This window comes from Pinus tabuliformis, chromosome 6, assembly GCF_031772625.1.
Source record: "Pinus tabuliformis cultivar Carrire ecotype Pingquan chromosome 6, CPIR1, whole genome shotgun sequence".
Taxonomy (NCBI): domain Eukaryota; kingdom Viridiplantae; phylum Streptophyta; class Pinopsida; order Pinales; family Pinaceae; genus Pinus; species Pinus tabuliformis.
The window spans coordinates 663,868,752-663,888,691 of record NC_142292.1 but is presented as its reverse complement, the minus strand read 5'-3'; positions in this window follow the sequence as shown (position 1 = coordinate 663,888,691).

Genomic DNA, 19,940 nt, shown 5'->3' with positions numbered 1-19,940 from the left:
ACACCAAAAGGAGAAAACATCATCACACTTGAAGATATGGAAGAAGAAGGAAGTACAGTCAGAAAGATGTGGCACAGCACAATGTACTCAGATACAGCACAACACAGACATAACAGACTCAGAGGGAGCTGAAAGTGTAAAACTTCAGTATCCTGAATCTCATACGCAAGTTCCATAAAGGGAAGTCGCGTATATACGCGAGTTAGACACTGCAAAGTCGCGTATATGTCAGTCTGAGGAAAAGCAGTGGGGACAGGCTCAGAAAAAGGACCTGATATGATTCAGTCTATTATCTGCTCTATTGATTAATAGTTACAGTCTGCTGAGGATGTGTGGAAATGTTTTAATACTTGTAATATGTCTAGAAGCGTTCTTGATCCTGACTTGATGATGTCTTGATGCTTATTATTGATATATGCTGATCAGATCTAATAGATGGCACAGGTTGAGGGGGAGCATATGCCTTTAATAATTCATTGTTAGCATTATAGTCCTTGGTGATGATGCTTATATGGCTAAATGATATATCTTGCTATGATATGGTTATGAGTTGTCCATGATGAAATCTCATATGATTCTTGAGGATACATAGTTGATGTTCAGATCGGATTTATGGTTGATTCTTTGATGATGCATATATGGTGCTTACATGGTGATATTCATAAGGATAAGGAGAAGTACAAAGCTTGAATACACATCTTCCTCACTTGATGATGAGTCATTCATATGCTGCTGTCATCATATGCATACAGTTATAATGCAGGCACTCTTGTGGATAAGGATTGTTGCTGTTAATGATATCAATAAGTTTTGTCAAATGAACTTGAGCTCAAGATACATAGTGCTGATACATGGATGATTACTCAAATTTGCTTTGTTGGAGACATGACATACCTTGTTGCAGGACATTTACAGGTTGCTGATATGGAAATGGTTGTACACGAGTTTCATAAAGCCTATCCGCGTATATACGCTTGTTTATGTGGATGCAGACGCGTATATGGAGTTTTCAAGGAAATCAGCAGGGACAGATGTTGGTTGCAGAGAGTCTGATATGGATCTGACAGAGACCATCTGGCACAGGTTCAGGGGGAGCAGATAATCTTCCAATGATGCATTGTTGGCATTATCTTAGAAGCTTTTGGTTCTAGTTCACGGTTGGTTTCAGGTGAAACAAAGGCAGAAGGATCTCTTGGTTGCTGATCTGAATCGACAGATGCTGGCGATATCAGTTATTGGTGACTTTCATAAAATCTTGCTCTAGATATTTCGGTCATATATCTCTTTTTCATGATGTCAAGGTCATGTAACGGCCTATATTGGTTTCCCCACTATGCCTGGGATGAAAATGTAATGCTCTTGCTCTATCATATGTAAACTTTTGATGTATCCCCACTTGGTTGGGTGGATGAGTCAATTCTAGTATATCCCCACATGGTTGGGAAATGGATGTATGTATTGAGTCTTTTGGTGATAGGAAGGTCTATTATGATGTATAAGTCATGGTTCTTCTTGTAGAACATCTTTTTGCAGATCTTGCCTTCAGTCAGGAAGAGCACACTTCAGCAGTACAGAGACTTGGCATGGACAGATTGGTACACTTTGGCATATACAAAGGGGGAGCACATTTGGAGATTTCAGCAGGTACTCAGGGGGAGTATGGACAGCAGAATGTTTATCAAGGAAAGAGAATATCTTGGTCCACCCTTTACCCTTGATGTCAAAGGGGGAGAGTGATTTGGTGTTGTTGCCATCAAGTCCAAAGGGGGAGATTGTTGGCATTATGAGACAAGTGTTGTACTTGATGGCAACCCTCTCATAGAAGAACATCTCAATTACACATAACTAGATCAATCTACAGATGTGACTAAATGCATGGGATGCAGGACAGCTCAAAGGAACAAGAAGATCAAGTTCTAAGTGTGACAAGTTAGCTTTGCCATCAAGTCCAAAGGGGGAGATTGTTGGCATTATGAGACAAGTGTTGTCCTTGATGGCAAATCAGACTGATGACAAATCATAGTGCAGAAGGATAGCAGGAAGGAATTGATGATCAGACTATAAGAAGAAGAGAAAATTCATATACGCAGGTTCATTAAGCCCAAGTCGCGTATACACGCAGGTTCGCTATATACCAAGTCGCGTATACGCAGGTTCGCTATATACCAAGTAGGGTATACACGCAGGTTCATGAATGGAAAAGAGTGTACGTGTCAGAAAGCTTACTTTTGGTCCGTGGTAGTTATTCCTCGGTACTTGAGCCTATGTTTTTGGACCAAAGTATCTCGACAGACGTGTTGATCCCTAGTATTGAGTTGATGGTATTGTTTTACTATGGTTTTGGACCGTGGTATTATGAAAGGCCTAAACCTATATAAGGAGAAGATCATTAGGCCAAATGGAGTGAGTGAGTAATGAATATCTGATGAAATGTGAGATCCAAATGCTGGTTATGGGTTGGTGATCTGAAACATGGTTTCACTCATGTGGAGGATGATGAACTATGGAACGAGATCTCAAGGCTTGGAATGATTATCTTCATATGGTTTGACTGTGGATAGACTAGATCTATTGACGCATGTTTATTGTTATGATCTGGGTATGTTTTGATGTCTGATATAGCTGCGGAATTATAAGTTAGGATTTGCAGATCTGTACGCAGGTTGTCTTTGGTAAAAGAGCGTATACACGTAGGTTGGGTTTGTCCAAGTAGCGTATACAATGTGATGTATGATATTTGAAGATGAAGTTGGATCTGGTTATTGTTATGTTATCTATGTTGTTGACAGGGTTTCAGTGATTCAGTATTGGGTGATTCAGAGATTGAGATGCAGGTTGTTTTATGGATCCAGTATGAAAATGTATGAAACGTGGTCCCGGGAAGATCGTAGAGTTTAGTAGGCTAGCACCTACGTACTGGTAAACATATCAGTCAGTACAAGAGCCAGGGGGTTGTAGCTCCCTTCCAAGAGCAGCTGGAGAATAAGTAAAGGTTGGAACATTCTGTAGGCAGGCACCTACGTACTAGTAAATGGATCGGCTAGTACAAGAGCTAAGAGGGTTGTAGCCCTCTGCAGGTTGTAGCCTGCGTGCTGGTAAAGGACTGCACCAGTACATTGTAAAAGCAGTTTCTTATTAAAGGAAGATAGAAACAAATTGCAGCAGGTGGTTTTCACCCACATTGGGTTTCCACCTTATATCATGGTGTTCATGTGTGTGCCTTATGTGTGATGATCTGTTCTGTTACACTGCACCTGTTTACTGTTAATATGGTTAATAATGTTCTGGTGCATTTACTGAAGATAAGCTAACTGAATCATAAGATTACTGCATGTACGCTAGTTGCCCTTAACGAAGTCGCGTATATACGTTGATATCCTTAACTGAAGCTGCGTGTATGAATCTGAGTATGAAATTGAAAAAGTTTTATCTGATCTGATAATACTGATTCACCCCCCCCCTCTCAGTATTATTTCCAACATACCTGGGTTCAATACTTCGGATGCAATACCAAGGTCCAAAACCATCGGTCCAAATACCACGGACCCAAAACTTAGTTTTCCAACATGTACGTGCCTTTCCTTGTGTGAAAGTGTGTGTGTACGATATACACACCTTTGTATATAGTGAAACTGCGTGTATACACTACTTGGTATATATTATATACACGACTTGGTATATAGTGAACCTGCGTATATACTTTTCTTTCTTCATTATTTGTAGTCTGATCATCAATTCTTTGCTACTGACCTGCTACACTATGATCTGTCATCTGTGTGAGTTGCCATCAAGGACAACACTTGAATCATAATGCCAACAATCTCCCCCTTTAGACTTGATGGAAACTCCAAGTCAGTCAAAGCAATTCTCCCCCGTTGTCATCAAGGGCAAAGGGTTATGCTCCCCCTAAGTACATGATGAATTCTCTGCTCTACTGTGCTATCCAAGCTCCCCCTGACTTTAGGCAAGGTTTGCAAAAAGACGATCTACAAGAAAGAACATGACTTTATACATCATGAATGACCTTCCTATCACCAAAGACTCATACATACATCCATCTCCCAACCAAGTGGGGATATACCAATATTGACTCATCCACCCAACCAAGTGGGGATACTCCAAAGGTTTACACATGATAAAACCAGAACATTACATCATCCATCCCAGGCCTGGTGGGGAAACCAAAGTAGGCCGTTACATGACCTTGATAAATAAAAGAAATACATGACATAGAGACTAAATATCTAATACAAGACTATGATAGTCATCAGCACCTAGCAACATTTGTCAATCATCATTCAGACCGGAAACCATGATCTCCCTTTTTTGATGAGATTCAAATGACTGATATGATGATCATGTTCCAGACATTGGGCCCGTGCGACCAGATGGATTCCCACGGCATGGACGGCGTGGCCGAGGAGCCGAAGAGGAGGCTGCGAATGCGGAAAGGACGCTCAACAACGTCCAGCGACACTTGGCGAGATTGAGCTACCAAGTACCGATGGCCGAGATAGAGGACCTTCCTCCAGATATGCAGCGTCATGTGGTTGGGATGCCACGTGACTGGGTTCGCGTCTTTCGGCGCGTGGCCACTGCTATAGTTAGTTATTTAGATGCTCATCCAGAGCCGAGGCATTAGATATGCCTAACATGATTATGGGCATTTGAGTCCCAATTTTGTATATTTTGGACACGCATATGTACACTCGAGACGCTTTGCGATATATATATATATACAGTTTGACTTTTTGATGCATGATTTTATGATGATGAATGATTGATATGCCAGTCTAATGCTTGATTAGCGATAGAATCAGCTAACCAATTTTGAGATCTTGGAATGTGCAAATAATTAATGTAAATAAATGATCTTTGCAACAACCTCACCCTTAAATATTGGCGATATAATGATGGATCTCTAACCCGATAAATGTTATTTAACTGAGACACTATCAATTGAGAATCAAGATATACTACCAACGAGTCGATCCCATAAGAGATTGCCTCGGATAATAAATTGATAACAACTGTATACTCGGCCATATTGTTTGAAGCAGGACCGATACACACGCCTCTTGATGTCATCAACTGACCAGTTGGGTAATAAAGTACCCAAGCTGCGGAAGCAAGATTCCGAGTGTGCCGACTAGCACCATCGGCGAATCCAAAATAAACCAGATCATCCATCAACACCTGCCAAAGCAGACCAAAAGTGCTGATATCAGAAAACGCTCGATAAGATATGTACAAATATACATAAAATACAAAGAAGCCATTGCCTGGTAAAACTAAGCAAAATACTTCTTTAAATAGAGCCCATTTCGGGGCTCCGCCAGCTTGTTTCCTTCGAAATCAATTAACTCATACGATCCTTTTTCTAAGACTCGTTTGATAATGAAAGGACCGTACCACATAGGCTTGAATTTGCCTGCCCCCAAGGCGTCCTTATCTTGGTCATAGACCAAGACAAGGTCACCTTCAGAAAAGACACGAGGTCGGACAGACTTATCATACTGAGTTTTGACCCTTTTCTTATGGGCCTCATTCGTCGTGGCTGCATCTCGACGCTGCTCATCGAGATGTTCCAGGTGAACTAGGCGCTCCTCGAGACTCGAAGTCTCAGGAAGAAGCTCGACAGCCAATTTCAGAGATGGAATTTCACATTCGACCGGAAAGATAGATTCCACCCCGTAAACTAACTGAAAAGGAGTAAAACCAGTAGCCGTTTTAACGGAGGTTCGGTATGCCCAAAGAGCCGGATACAACATAATGTGCCAATTGGACCGATTTTTATCGATTGTCCGTTGGAGTATCGTCTTAAGAGTTTTATTGACCGCCTCGACCTGTCCATTGGCCTGAGGATAGTAAGGAGACGAATGCTCTTGATGGAAACCTAATTTAAAAGCCAATTCGGACATTAGCTGATTTTGGAAATGACTGCCATGGTCAGTGACAATCTCTCTTGGGATACCGAATCTTGAGATAACTTGATTGAAAAGAAACAAAGCTGCCGTGTCACTGTCGTTCTTATAAGTAGGCATGGCTTCAGCCCACTTCGTGAAGTAGTCTACAGCCACGATAATGTACTTGTGATTTGCCGCTGAAGGCGGATTACAAGTCGTAAAATCAATACCCCACTTAGTAAAGGGACCGACGGTGACAACGGGAAAAAGGGGAGCTGGATGCGCGCGCATCTTGCGAGTAAAAATTTGACACGGGTGACAGCGTTTTACCGCTTCCACACAGTCCTTAAAGAGTGAAGGCCAAAAGTAGCCGGCACGTAAGATGCGCTGGGCTGTAGCAAGCCCGGATAGATGACCACCACAAGCTCCACTGTGGCAATCATTAAGAACAGACTATGCTTCCTCTAAGGTTAAACAACGTCGAAGAATTGAATCAACCCCTCGACGGTATAAAGTGTCACCAATGATAACATAGTTTTTAGCCAGGTGACGTAACTTGCGACGTTCATCCTTGGAGGAAGTAGAGGGAAACTTCGAAGTCTGGAGATAAACAATGATATCTCCATACCAAGGGTCTTGTGAAGAGATGAGGAATATATGTTCGTCGGGTAAACTTTCCTCATAAACTACATCCTCTCCACAAGGAAACTCAGAAATTAGCTCCGCGAAGACCATAGATTTCTTAGACTTGGCGGACAAGAACTCGAGGTCGAATTCTTGTAAAATGACTATCCATCTATTATATTTGCCCCCAATCACTCGCCTACTGAGGACAAATTGGAATGGATTGACCGCCGCTAAGACAAAAGTTTTGCGTAGCAAAATGTAATGACGGAGCCTCTGGACAGCATGGACTGCTGCCAAGGCCAACTTCTCAACTGGAGAATAGCGGAGTTCAGGGCCTATCAAGCCTCGGCTCAAATAATAAATCACGTGCTCGACAAGAGCATCGTCTTCCTGAACTAGAACCATACCAATGGTAGATTCTGCTGCAGCGAGATATAAAAGGAAGTCTCTACCATAATCCGGTGGACTCAAAAGCGGGGCAGAGACTAATGCCTTTTTCAAAGCATCAAACGACCGCTGCGCAAAGTCGTCCCACAGGAATGGAACTCCTTTCCGTAGCAAACGCATGAACCCTTTAGTGATCTCGGCATAGTTTGCTATAAACCTTCTTAAGAAATTGGCCTTCCCTTGAAGACTTTGAAGTTGACGAATTGAAGACGGGGGAGGCAACTGAACTATTGCCTCGACCTTGAAGGGATCAACCCGAATCCCTTCATTGGAAACTATAAACCCTAACAACCGACCTGATGTAACCGCGAAAACGCACTTATTAGGATTCAACCGGATTTTGTAAAAACGACATCGCTCAAAGACTAATCGAAGATGACTAGGATGATCAGTTCTCTTTCGAGAACGAGCAGCGAGATCATCTAAGTATGCCTCGATGATATGTTTGATGTCGTGGAAAGCGTAAGACATGGCCCGCTGAAAGGTGGCTCCAGCATTTTTAAGACCGAAGGGCATCTTTCGATATGCAAAGGTACCCCAGGGACATATGAAGGCAGTCTTATGCTGATCCTCAGGACGAATAGAGATTTGATTATAACCTGAGAAACCATCCATAAAGGAGAAAATCTCATTACCTGCACACTCGTCAATGATTTGATCAATAAATGGCGTGGGGTAATTGTCTTTTGGACAAGCCTTGTTTAAGTCCCTAAAATCGATGCATACGCGGATTGTTCCTTGCTTTTTGTCCACAGGGACTGGATTCGAAACCCAATCCGTAAGAGGAACAGGGTATATAAAACCCGCCCTTAGCAGCTTCTCAACCTCAGCTTTGATAGCTGCTGCTTTTCTAGGGTTAACCGGCCGAAGCCTTTGATGAATCGGTTTTGCGTTTTCGTACGTCTTGATCTCATGTTGGACTATAGAAGGATCAATGCCGGGCATTTCCTCATAAGACCAAGCAAATACATCACGATATTCCTTGAATAGGTCGGTGTAAATTTGAATTTCTTCAGGGGAACACTCACTTCCGATGAAGATATTCTCGATGATGTTAGGATTCTTAGAGATGTTTATAGGTATCGTTTTTGAGATTACCGACATATTACCTTCGGCATGCACGTGTGTTGGAGCCAAAGGGTTCGACACCGTACAAACATCACTACCAACGAGCTCGGAGAATCTAGATTCTACTTCCTGCAATGGAGGAAGAAAATATGAGCGATGGTGTAAGTCTTCCCAAGGTCGATCTATACCCATCATAATTTCGAGGATTGCTTCTTCAGAAGGTAGAGCCGAATCTAAGCAGTCCAAGGCAGAGTTAGAATCAAAGCTCCAAGCGGGGGCCACATGACCATCTAGCTCCTCTTCGGAAAAGGGAGTAGAATGGTTATCTGCAGAGTCTACGATAGCCTGATATCTAAGCTCAGCTGCAGATATAGGAGACGCCATTCCATTAACTTGCCCTTCAACTAATGTGGTCGTAGGTGAAGGCAAGGTCCAAGGGTCGGAAAAATGATGAGTTCGGAAGAACTCCTCTCGAGAAGATTCCTTGGATGATGAAATAGCATTGATTCTTGCAAAAGGAGAGGGAAGATCAAACGTACCCATCAATGAGGAATACATCCCTACTCCTAAATTCTCAGTCGGCGGGCGAGGGTTATCCACCAAAGGAACAGTAGAGTCGGAGGTTGCTTGAGGATCGATTGGAGCATAGTCCAATTGATCAACCTTAACGATTTTCCCCTCATGAGGAAAGCAAATGACACGAAACAGAGTCGAAACAACGGCTTCCATCTCGTACACCCAGTTCCTTCCTAATAGGAGATTGTAGTCTAGGTTAGCATCTACGACTTCAACTTCGATATTAACGACCTTCCCTCCAACACATATAGGAAAGGCCGGGATAATCCCATGCGGCTTGTGAGAATGGCCATCAAATGCAGTTAAGACGGTTGGTGAAGGAACAGCCGAAGGTGAACCAATAGCCTTCCAACAAGACATGGACATGACACACGTGGAAGCTCCTTCATCTATAACGGTGCGAAAAATATTGATTTTCCGGTATGTTGACTTTACCTGAAAAGCCATATGATGAGGGAGTCTCTTTTTGACATTTGACATGTCAAAAGAGAGCACTAGAGAGTTAGCTGGATCGACTGCTCCAATGGCGGAGAGTAAAGCACTTCTCTGAGACGGACACGACTGGAGAACTTCCAAAGCGGACATAGCACATGGGCTTTGAGCCAAATCCTCCACAATGGAGTAATTTTGAGCAGCTCTAGCATTGGGGTTAATTGTCGCGCGTTTGGCGGAACCTTTCGGTATCCTAGGTATAGTCTCAACAGGAGGTCGCTCGATATGAAGGTCATTACTTCCGGGAACCGTTTTATCCTTAGATGTTTCGGCTTCACCATAATCACGTGACCGAGTAGTCACGTTAACGTTTGAACCCATCATAAAAACATTTGATGCTTTTTCCCCTTCCTGGTTGCCCCCTGAGGAGGTCCCAGGATTCGAATTTGCACCAGCAAGAAGTTGCTGCCCTTGGGGAAACGGGTTAGTCAACACAGCTTGCGAACTAGAAGTCCCTTGCTGTGCTAACAAGCGCTAAGCGTCTTCGATTCTAGGGCAAAGATGAGTTAGATGGTCCCCACTGCATAACTTGCAAGGAAACTTGACTTTCTTTCTCGACTCACCTTTACCACCACCAGCGTTGTTGCCGGATTTATTTGCATCGGGCTTCCCATCCGAGTTCTTCTTTTTACCACGTCCTTTCTTTTTCCCATTGGAATTTTGATTTCCTTTGGGGTTCTCGGATTGGACGGCGTTAATGGAAGAATTTTGGGAAGCGGGAGGATTAGACATTGTGACTTGGTTGTTAGGAGCAGTTTGTAATGACAACTGCTGCAATTGATTCAACAAGTTCACTGTAGTCGAGTCTACTGACCCCACGATACCATCCGCGTGAGGACCTGGCTTTGGCTTAGCTAAATCAACCTTAGATCCAGGAGCATCTGGCAAGTACTTTTGGAGGATCCCAGACTGAGAGTAGATCAGTTCTAATTGCTGGGCCCTGAAAATGGCTTGCTCCTCAGAATAGACCCCAGACATGGAGACATCCTTGGAGATCTCGGGTTGCAAAGACTTCAAAAACCACTCTAGACGGTACTCCGGAGGGATTTCGGCTTTAATGAGCCTTTTTCTCCGTCTCCATTCCTGTATGTGATCAGAAATGTGGGTTGCCTTATCCTGACGAAAGGTAGCCAGAAGTTCAGTTCCGGCATCATAGCGGACAGGCAACTGGAAGTGATTCAAGAAGATATTGGCTAAGTCAGCGAACGATGTAAAGCTGCCCCCTGGCAACTCTATGTACCATTTAGCCGCATTACCAGTCAAGGTGCGTTGAAAGAGTCTCAACCTAACCGAATCTTCGATGAGGGAGTTAAATGAGCACCACAAATGGAATGTGGTTACATGATCGCCCGGATCTTCACCACTCTTCCCTTCGAATTTTGGGATGTCCGAAGGGAGTTTGGTTGGGACCGGAGGCCAGGCCGGATTGTATCTGATAGGGTCGTTCGTTAGCTTAGTGAGATCTGGCAAGTTTAACGTTGCCAGAAATGGAAGCCTAGGAGGACCTAGGGGATTCCACCCAGACTGGGCAGAACTCCCCAAGTTCTGAAAAGATTGTCCTGGGATTTGAGAGGCACCAGGCTGCCCCAAGTGACCAGTAGAACCAGCTGAACCAAAAGGCAAGCCTTGTGGTCCAGCAAAATTCGGAGTTTGACCAACTCCTGCCGTATAAGCTCCATAGCTTGCAAAGTTTCCTCCTAAAGAATTGTAAGGAGTCGATAACCCCTGATATGGGTTCCAAGCCGAAGCGAGGGGAGGAATACTTTGAAACATGCTAACCGTGGAATACGGCCTACTTCCTTGTTGGCCAATGAATGGATTCGCAGTTCCTGCGTTACTAACCCCAGGGTTATTCCAACCTTGGAAAGGATTGCTGCTTTGCCCTATTGAAGAAAAAGGCATGGATCCTACCGTTGGGTTGGAATGTGGAATATGACCACTCCCAAAAGGAAAACCCTGAAATGAAGTCGATCCGCCCATCATGGACGTAGCGGCACTGAACGGAACTGACGGAATACCCTGTGATTGGGTGCCGAAAAGGAAGGAACCAGTACTAAAAGCATTGGTTTAGGCATTTCCACTCGTGGACGGAATGGAGGTAGACCCAACCAAAGATGTGCTAGCAAACGATCCGAACAAGGAAGCGGAGGGGATGGAAATGGTTCCTCCCCCTTGCACCGATGTTGGGGTTTGCATAGTCGCAGCACTCGTGGAAGCCATGCTTCCAGTAGAGATCATAAACGGTAAGCGCGTAGCGTAACCTGGACTCGCTGGTCTAAATAATGGAGGCCCAATGTATTGCAATACGTCTGGGTAACTAGATGGTAGTGGAGAATTTGGAATCACTAATGATTCTGAAAGTTCTTCTACCTCTACATTATCCTCCGCTTGAAAGCGAACTTGAGAAAAGACTGGAGCGTCCCTCTCTTGTTCAAAAGTACCAGGCCTTGCTTGGCCGCTAATATCCCCGAGAGGAGGATCAATCCCCGATGCGTCAACCGGCGTAGGACGGACCCCACCGGTAGTATTCCCTCTGCGCCTTCTAGGAGAAGGCTCTAAACTAGGTGGCGAGAGACCACGAAGTCTTCGAGACCGTCTTGGAGACCGGTCAGCCACTTTGAATTTTCTGTTAAGATCTAACTAAAGACTCAAAAAATTAAAAGCTAAGCCGACTAGGAGCACAGAGCACACAGTATAAAGTTCCTAAAGATACAGCCAGTCAAACAACTTTCAAGTATTTCCGCTCCGGGTGATTGAGACCGGACACCAAAATACGAGAAAGTGAATCAAAGGGCCTTCCGAGGATAGTCTGGGATGATGAGGGCCCAGTCCTATCAGCGAAGGTATCAGAGGAAGTTACGCTGACCTCCTAACAACAGTCTGCGCCGGTGCAAGCCCCCAAGCTTCGCAAGGGTGCTCTCCGGAAGTACTGTCGAGAGTGATACAACGTCGACCTCAGGTGCCACGGGATTCCCCTCCACAGCCACCTATGCAGATCCCTAGGAGAGGCAACTATGGGTACCAACTCGTTGCAGAAGCCAGGCGGAACAGTCGTGAGGTAAGTTCGGACAAGTAGGAGAGGGGGTATCTCTCTTTCCTGTCTTCACAGACCCTCGTGCTTAACTCCCAGATCCAGAGCTTTCCTGGTCTTCCTAACGCTATTGGATTTACTCTCTTTAATCAGACTCTTATGTTTGACATTTTGTGTGGCCTTGGAGAGTTAACTCTCCACTCGCCTAATCCAAGGCCCTAAAATCCTCAACTTGTTGGTGTAATAACTAAAACAAAAAGTTCTAGTGGATTTTAATTAAGCGCTTGATTTTATTAGGCTGTTCTTTAAGTCAAAGGTAATGGAGGTGAAACTTGTGGTGTTTTATGGACGCAAAAGAAATTAATAAAACCTAGCTACATGCATATGCACTTTTGTTTTCGATGAATAGCAATTTCTATGAGGTTCAGAAGGCACTTGTAATATAAACAAAATTTTTTCCTTTTTCTTTTCAGACTCCACACTCACAAAAACTAACAAAACTAAATATGCCTAAAAAGAGATGCAAATCTTACCCTAATGCAAGAACTAAATGTGGATGCACGATTCAAAGACTACTCTAAAAACAAAGAAGGAAAGTTGTTGCTTTACCAAATTTTGTCTTGCCACTGAAATGCTTAGATAGAAGATGATTTGTTACTAATCATTTCATCCAAACAATAAAAACAAGTTTAAGATAAAAAACAAAGCACTTTCACTTCGCAAAAAAGGAAATCAAATGAGAAGCAAGTTTAAGAAAGCGAAACTCAAAAACTTTCAAAAGATTTTCTTTCAATCAAACCAAAAAGTCTTTTTCAAAGGAAAACTCTCAACAATACTGACACTAATGATTGGTAAACAAGCCACCAAACACTTTCGTGAATTGACACCTTTCAAATGATGAAAACTCAACAAAAATAAAATGTGTTCGAAAACGCTTTTGACAATCAAAAGCAGCAATGAAAGTCCAAAATATCAAAAGACAAGTTTCAAGAAACTGGTAACAAACAAATTTCCCGAAACAAAGGAGTAAATGGTCATAAAAATGATTTCGTTAAGCAAACACAAATGTCATGAAAACAAAATGGACACAAAGATTTTAAGACAATCTTCCCACTCTGCCGAAACAGAGCGATCAAGATTCTTAAACAGAAATCTTGTGTGTCAAAAATCAATGACGCTTGCAATCAACAAAAAACAAGACTAGCACTCCTTATAACTAGAGAGAGTTCGAAACAAGATGCCCCCTGTTAAACAGAGAACTGTCACTGGAAATTGACTGTTTTAAACTGACCCAAACCACCAGACAGACATTCAGCAAAAGAAAAATTATAAATCTTGAAAATTATGTGATATACGCGCCTGCAATTATTTGCAGAATGCGTGTATACGCGACTGTAACTAAGGAAACATGCGTATACGCGTGTTTACTTAGTGCAACTTGCGTATATACGCTTCTGTAATCCAGAAAAAGTGCGTATATGAAGTCTTTCAAGAAAAATAAAAAACACAAACTGAAAAACTGGAAAAGCTTGGAGTTCAAGAAAATATCAGACAGTCAGAACCAACAAACAGAGGGACTGAGCCTTGATTGGCTTGAGGACTACCCAAACTAGGAACAACAAGAGTGTTGTCCCCAGTGGAGTCGCCAATTCTGGTTGAAGGGAAAGTACCCCTAGGGTCCTTTGGGCTAAGACTCTACCAGACTGAAAATTGCTTATTCAAAGAAACACACACACACAGCCATCTTTTTTACTTTTAAGCAAATTCTAATGTTTAGGGTACATACCTAAGGTCCTACGTTCGAGAAGACCGTTAGGGTGCAAACCCTTCTTGGAGTTCCCTTCTTCTTTCTTTGACCTGCAAGACAAACAAATCAAAGAACACAACAGTACATGTATAGAAGTTTATGTATAAATCATCTTTATGCTATAAAGTTAGTTATAAAAAATCTTTAAGTAACCACTTTCATAAGAATTCAACACAAGAATCTCATAAGCATAAAGAAAGATTATTCGGGAACAAAGACGTGTTTCTTTATATATAAAGGCAAATAAAGTACATATATCGGAAAGATATCACCTGAACACCTTCAGCAGGCTCCAAGCAAGCTTCCTCCCGGATTCGTTCCAGCCTCCAGCCTCCAACAAGAGCTCCTTCCAAGTCTTACTCAATGATGATGTCAAGGATGAATGATCACCAATACACATGGAAACAAGGGTTTCCTATGCAAAATGGGGGGAAGTGCAGAATGCACCAAGGACTTCAGACCTGGTCTAAGGGAAAAATCTCAGCATAATAATCTTGCTCTCCTTTCTCTCTCCCCTTGGCCTTCCCTTTGATGTCTTTTTATACCCTCTCCAAAGTAGTTTTTTAGTTAGGAGTTGGTTGGGAACAGTTGGGCCACGGGCACTAACAGGTGATCCAGCAGGTAAACCCGTGATCACCGCCCGAAAAAGAGGAAATTATATTTTTTTAAGTGTTTTAATAGATACACGCGGGTTGGGTATGACATACCCACGTGTACACGCGTTTAACACAGGGCAAAGTCGCGTATAGGGAATAAAACATTGTTTTTTAAATTTTTGGACCAGGTCTGGAAGGAGGGGTTGCCCTAGGCCATAAGTGCAGCATCACAAACCATAAGAGTGAGATTTGGAGCTATAACACACCTGAAACAAAAACAGTTGTGAAATTGAACCAATGTCTTCTAAGATAATGCCAACAATGCACTATTAGAAGTATATGCTCCCCCTGAACTTGTGCCAGATGGTCTCTGTCAGACCCATATCAGACTCTTTTCATCCTGAGTCTGTTCCCATTGTTTTTCTTCAAACCAACATATACGCGACTGTACCCACAGAAACCAGCATATATACGCAGATATGCTTCATTAAACTCGTTTACAACCACCGTTCTCTGAAACAAATAATTTCAACAGCAAGACGATGCATCAACTACTCCTAGCTTCTGTCTGAGGTATTCAAATGTCTCCCTGGGCAGTGGTTTGGTGAGTATATCAGCAACTTGTTCTTTGGAGGGGACATACTCCAATTTTACCTTTTGTTCAAGCACTTGTTCCTGGAGAAAATGATATTTGATAGGTATGTGCTTGGTCTTCGAATGCATGACTGGATTCTTTGAAATACTGATTGCACTTGTATTATCACAAAAAATGGAGATAGGTGGAGTATAAGTGATTTGAATGTCTTGCAATGTTTGCATCGTCCAAAGAAGTTGTGTGCAGCAAGAAGTAGCAGCCACATATTCTACTTCAGCTGTAGATAATGCAATTGAACTTTGTTTCTTGCTAAACCAAGATACTAATCTAGAACCCATAAAGAATGCACCACCACTAGTGCTTTTTCTGTCATCCACGCTTCCTGCCCAATCTGCATCTGTATATGCATGAAGTGTGAGATCTGTATCTCTAGGATACCATAAGCCATAGTTTTGAGTTCCTTGAAGATACTTGAAAATTCTCTTAACTGCCTGAAGATTAGTTTCCTTTGGATTTGCCTGAAATCTTCCTACTATTCCCACTGCATGCATGATGTCTAGTCGGGTACCTGTTAGTTAGAGCAGACTACCAATCATGGATCTATAGGTTGGTTGATGTATTTTTGTTGATTCATCATTTGCATTGAGGTTGCATCCTATTACCATAGGGGTACATACTGGTTTCGAATCCTCCATCCCATATTTCTTCAAGATTTGCTTGAGGTACTTGGTTTGTGATAGAAAAATACCGTCTTTGTTTTGTTGGACTTGTAAACCAAGAAAATATGTGAGCTCACCAAGCAGGGACATTTCAAATTCTTTTTGCATCACCAAGGAAAAGTTTTGACTCGTGTCTTCTTCATTGCTACCAAAGATGATATCATCAACATACACAACAAGTATTAGCAACTTATCATTATCAATTTTTATATGTAGATTGCTATATGTGGATCCTTTTGTAAAACCTATAATACCAAGCCCTTGGAGCATGTTTAAGGCCATAGAGAGCCTTTTTAAGTCTGCATACAAGTTTTGGATCATTTCCAAGGATAAACCCATCTGGTTGCTCAATATACACTTCTTCTTCCAAGTCCCCATTCAGAAAGGAAGATTTCATGTCCATTTGATATACTTTGAACTTCTGAAAGCTAGAAAGAGCAAGAAACATTCTTATCACTTCAAGTCTGGCAACTAGTGCAAAAGTTTCTTTAAAGTCTATACCTTCTTGTTGAGCATACCCTTTGCAAACAAGTCTAGCCTTGTTTCTAATAACATCTCCATTCTCATTCAGCTTGTTTTTGAATATCCATTTTGTCCCTATGACATTCTTATCATTTGGTCTAGGAACCAACTCCCAAGTGTTATTCTTTTCAATCTGCTCAAGTACTTCATTCATGGCCTTGACCCGGCATTCATCTTTTCATGCTTCACTTACATTTTGTGGTTCAGTGGAGGAGAGTAATGCTAGATAGATTGAAGCTTCTGAAATAGTTCTTCTTGTTTATACACCTGCCTCTTTCTGTCCCAAAATTTGAGTCTCTGGATGATTCTTCTGGACATACCTGGATGGAGTCTTTTCTTCTACCCTTATCTGTTCTTCTGGTTCCTCATAGGTTTCTTCTTCATCATTAGTCTGATTTGATGTTGAAAGATAGTCCTCATCATCTTTGAAATCTTCAGATTTTACTTGCCTTGGAATGTTTCCTTCTTCATCAACCACTACATCAATACTTTCAACAATTTTTCTAAGTCTTTTATTGTAACACTTATATCCTTTGCTTTGGGGAGAGTAACCAAGGAGAATGCCTTCATCTGCTCTAGGTTCAAACTTTCCAAGGTTTTCATCAGTCATTTTGATGTAACATTTGCTTCCAAAAATTTTGAAGTATTTTACTGTAGGAGTCTTACCATACCAGAGTTCATGAGGAGTTTGAGTGCTATTCACCCGAACGTTTGTCTTGTTGAGAATAGTAACGGCAGCAAATGCAGCTTCACCCCAGAATGTTGCTAGAGTTCCAAACTCATCAAGCATAGCACGAGCCATTTGTTGAACCGTTCTGTTCATCCTTTCTACTACTCCATTTTGCTGAGGAGTCCATGGAGTAGATAATTCCCTTCTTATTCCATGTTCTTCACAGAAATCGAAAAATTCATCCGAGGTAAATTCCCCTCCTCGATCAGACCTGAGGCATTTGATTTTGCGATCTGATTCGTTTTCAACCAAGGCTTTGAACGCTTTGAACTTTTTGAAAGCTTCATCTTTATGCTTCAGAAGTCCTATCCAACAAATCCTAGAAAATTCGTCAATGAACAATATGAAGTATTCTTCTCCTCGAGGTGACCTTTTCCTAGATGGATCACATACATTTGTATGGACAAGTTCAAGTGGCTTACTTGTTGATCCTTCCTTCTCAAGGAAATTAGTTCTGGTTTGCTTACCAAACTGACATGATTTTCATATTGTATTGTCTGGAATTCTGATGTCAAGGAGATCACGAACTACCTGATATTTGCATGCTTTCCTTATCTGAGAGAAGCTTAGATGCCCCAATATTTTGTGCCATAGCCAGTGTTCATCATTCTTGCTTAGATAGCATTGTTGTTGTCCTCCCTTGAGTATGTATAAATTATTTGGAGTTCTTATTCCTTTGATCACTATTTCTCCTGTATCAAGCTCACGAACAATACATCCATTTGATCGAAATATTACCTCGTTTCCTTGATCACACATTTGATTGACACTCAATAGATTATGTTTTAAGCCATCAACAAACATAACATTTCCAGCTTTGAATTTTTCTTTCAAAATAACAGAACCTTTACCTTTTATGAATGCAGGGGTGTCATTTCCAAACGAGACCTTCCTTTCCTTTTCGAAGGCACTATATGATTGAAGTTTTTCTTTATCACCTATCATATGTTTCGAGAATCCACTGTCAATGTACCACTGATTTTCCTGTCCTTCCGCATATAAGGCTATACCACATCTTTCTGGTTGCAATTCTTTCTGTTTCCATATTTTGGGACTCAATGAAGCTTGCTCCTTCTGAGTTGTTTGCCAAAACCTACTCCTACATTCAAAATCTTCATGACCGAAGTTGTTACAAATAGAACATTCTATTTCATTTTCAAGAGCAGAAAAGTTATTGTAGGTTCTTTTCATGATTCCATTCACACTCCTTTGATTTTGTGTTTCTCTGGTCATGATGGTCTTGTAGGCAACACATTGAGCTGCTTTGTGTCCAAAATTATGACAAGAGAAACATTGGCCATTGAAGAAATTTCTGCGATTATCAAACCTTCCGTCCAAGTGATTGTAGTTTCCATAGGCATTCATTCTTGAGGCAAATTGAGAATGATTTACCTGTGGTTGATTGTAGCTTTTGTTCATCCTTGAAGTAGATTTTCCCTGATGTACTTGGTGATCTCCGTTCATCCTTGAGGTAAATTGACCCTGATTTATCTGGTGATCTGCTTTATGCATTTGTTGTCGATTGTCAACCTGTTCACTTCTCCTTGTTGCATCAAAATAACTTTTGGAGGTGGATGGCTTCTGTGCTTGAGATGCTTCTTCAGTATATCCAAGAACTGTCTTGGTTAGTGGAGAACACTGCACTTTGATAATCTCATCTAAAGTTTTAGATCCTTTAGCAAATCTAAGATTAAGATCTTTTGTTTTCTCAATATTTTTTCTAAGTCCCACAATTTTTCTAACTTTTCATTGTGTTTTTCCATTTCAGCAAGTTGGAATGTCAGAGTATCTATAATCATACTCTTTTCTTCTAAACATATTTTAAGTTTAGAAATTTCTTCATAGATATCATTTTCATCTATAGCATCCAAGAAATCATCATCTTCAAAACCCATCAAAAGTCTATAATCATTACATTGTTCATCTTCATCACTAATTGAAAATCCATCAATGTCTTCATATGTATAATAGCTCTTCTTACTTACATTCTGTTTTCTATTCCATCTAACTGGTTCCTTACCTTTATCAATCTTATCTTTATGAGGACACTTGGCTGCATAGTGACCGACTCTTCCCCAGGCAAAGCATTTGAAAGGTAGCTTACCTCTGAATCTTCCAGAACCTCGTTGAAGGTTCTTGACAAAGTTTGATTCTTCCTCTCCTTCTGACATATGTCTTGACTCATTGTAATCTCCTTTTCCTAAAGCTTTGAATGCAGCTTCTCTCCTGTCTGATGGCCCCCCTTTTCTCATTTCGAAAGCAGTTAGGATTCCGTGCAGCTGTGACATGGTAATACTTTGTAGATCCTATTTTTCTTCTACGGCAGATACTTTTGATTCAAACTTAGAAGACAAGGATCTTAGAACCTTTTCAACCAAAGTAACTTCTTTTATCTCTTCACCCAATTTTTTCATATGATTAACAATCTCATCTATACGTAAGAAATAATTAGCCACACTTTCATCATTGTACATTCTAAGATTTTCATATTGAATTCTGAGAGTTTGTAGTTTTGCACGTTTTACCTGATCGTCTCCTTCATAGCTCAGAACAATCTTGTCCCATATTTCTTTTGCGGTTTTGAGCTGCATAACCTTGACAAATTCTGATTGAGATAAACTCCCTAATAGAGTATTGAAAGCCTTTGCATTTGTTTCATACTGCTTCTTACTAGCCGTATCTATAGGAGTTGTTGACGGAAATGTGTATCCTACTTCCACGATATCCCAAACTTCTGTACCAAGATATTGAAGATAGGTTGTGATTCTTACCTTCCAATGGACGAAGTTGCTCCCATCAAAAATTGGTGGCCTGATCGATGCCT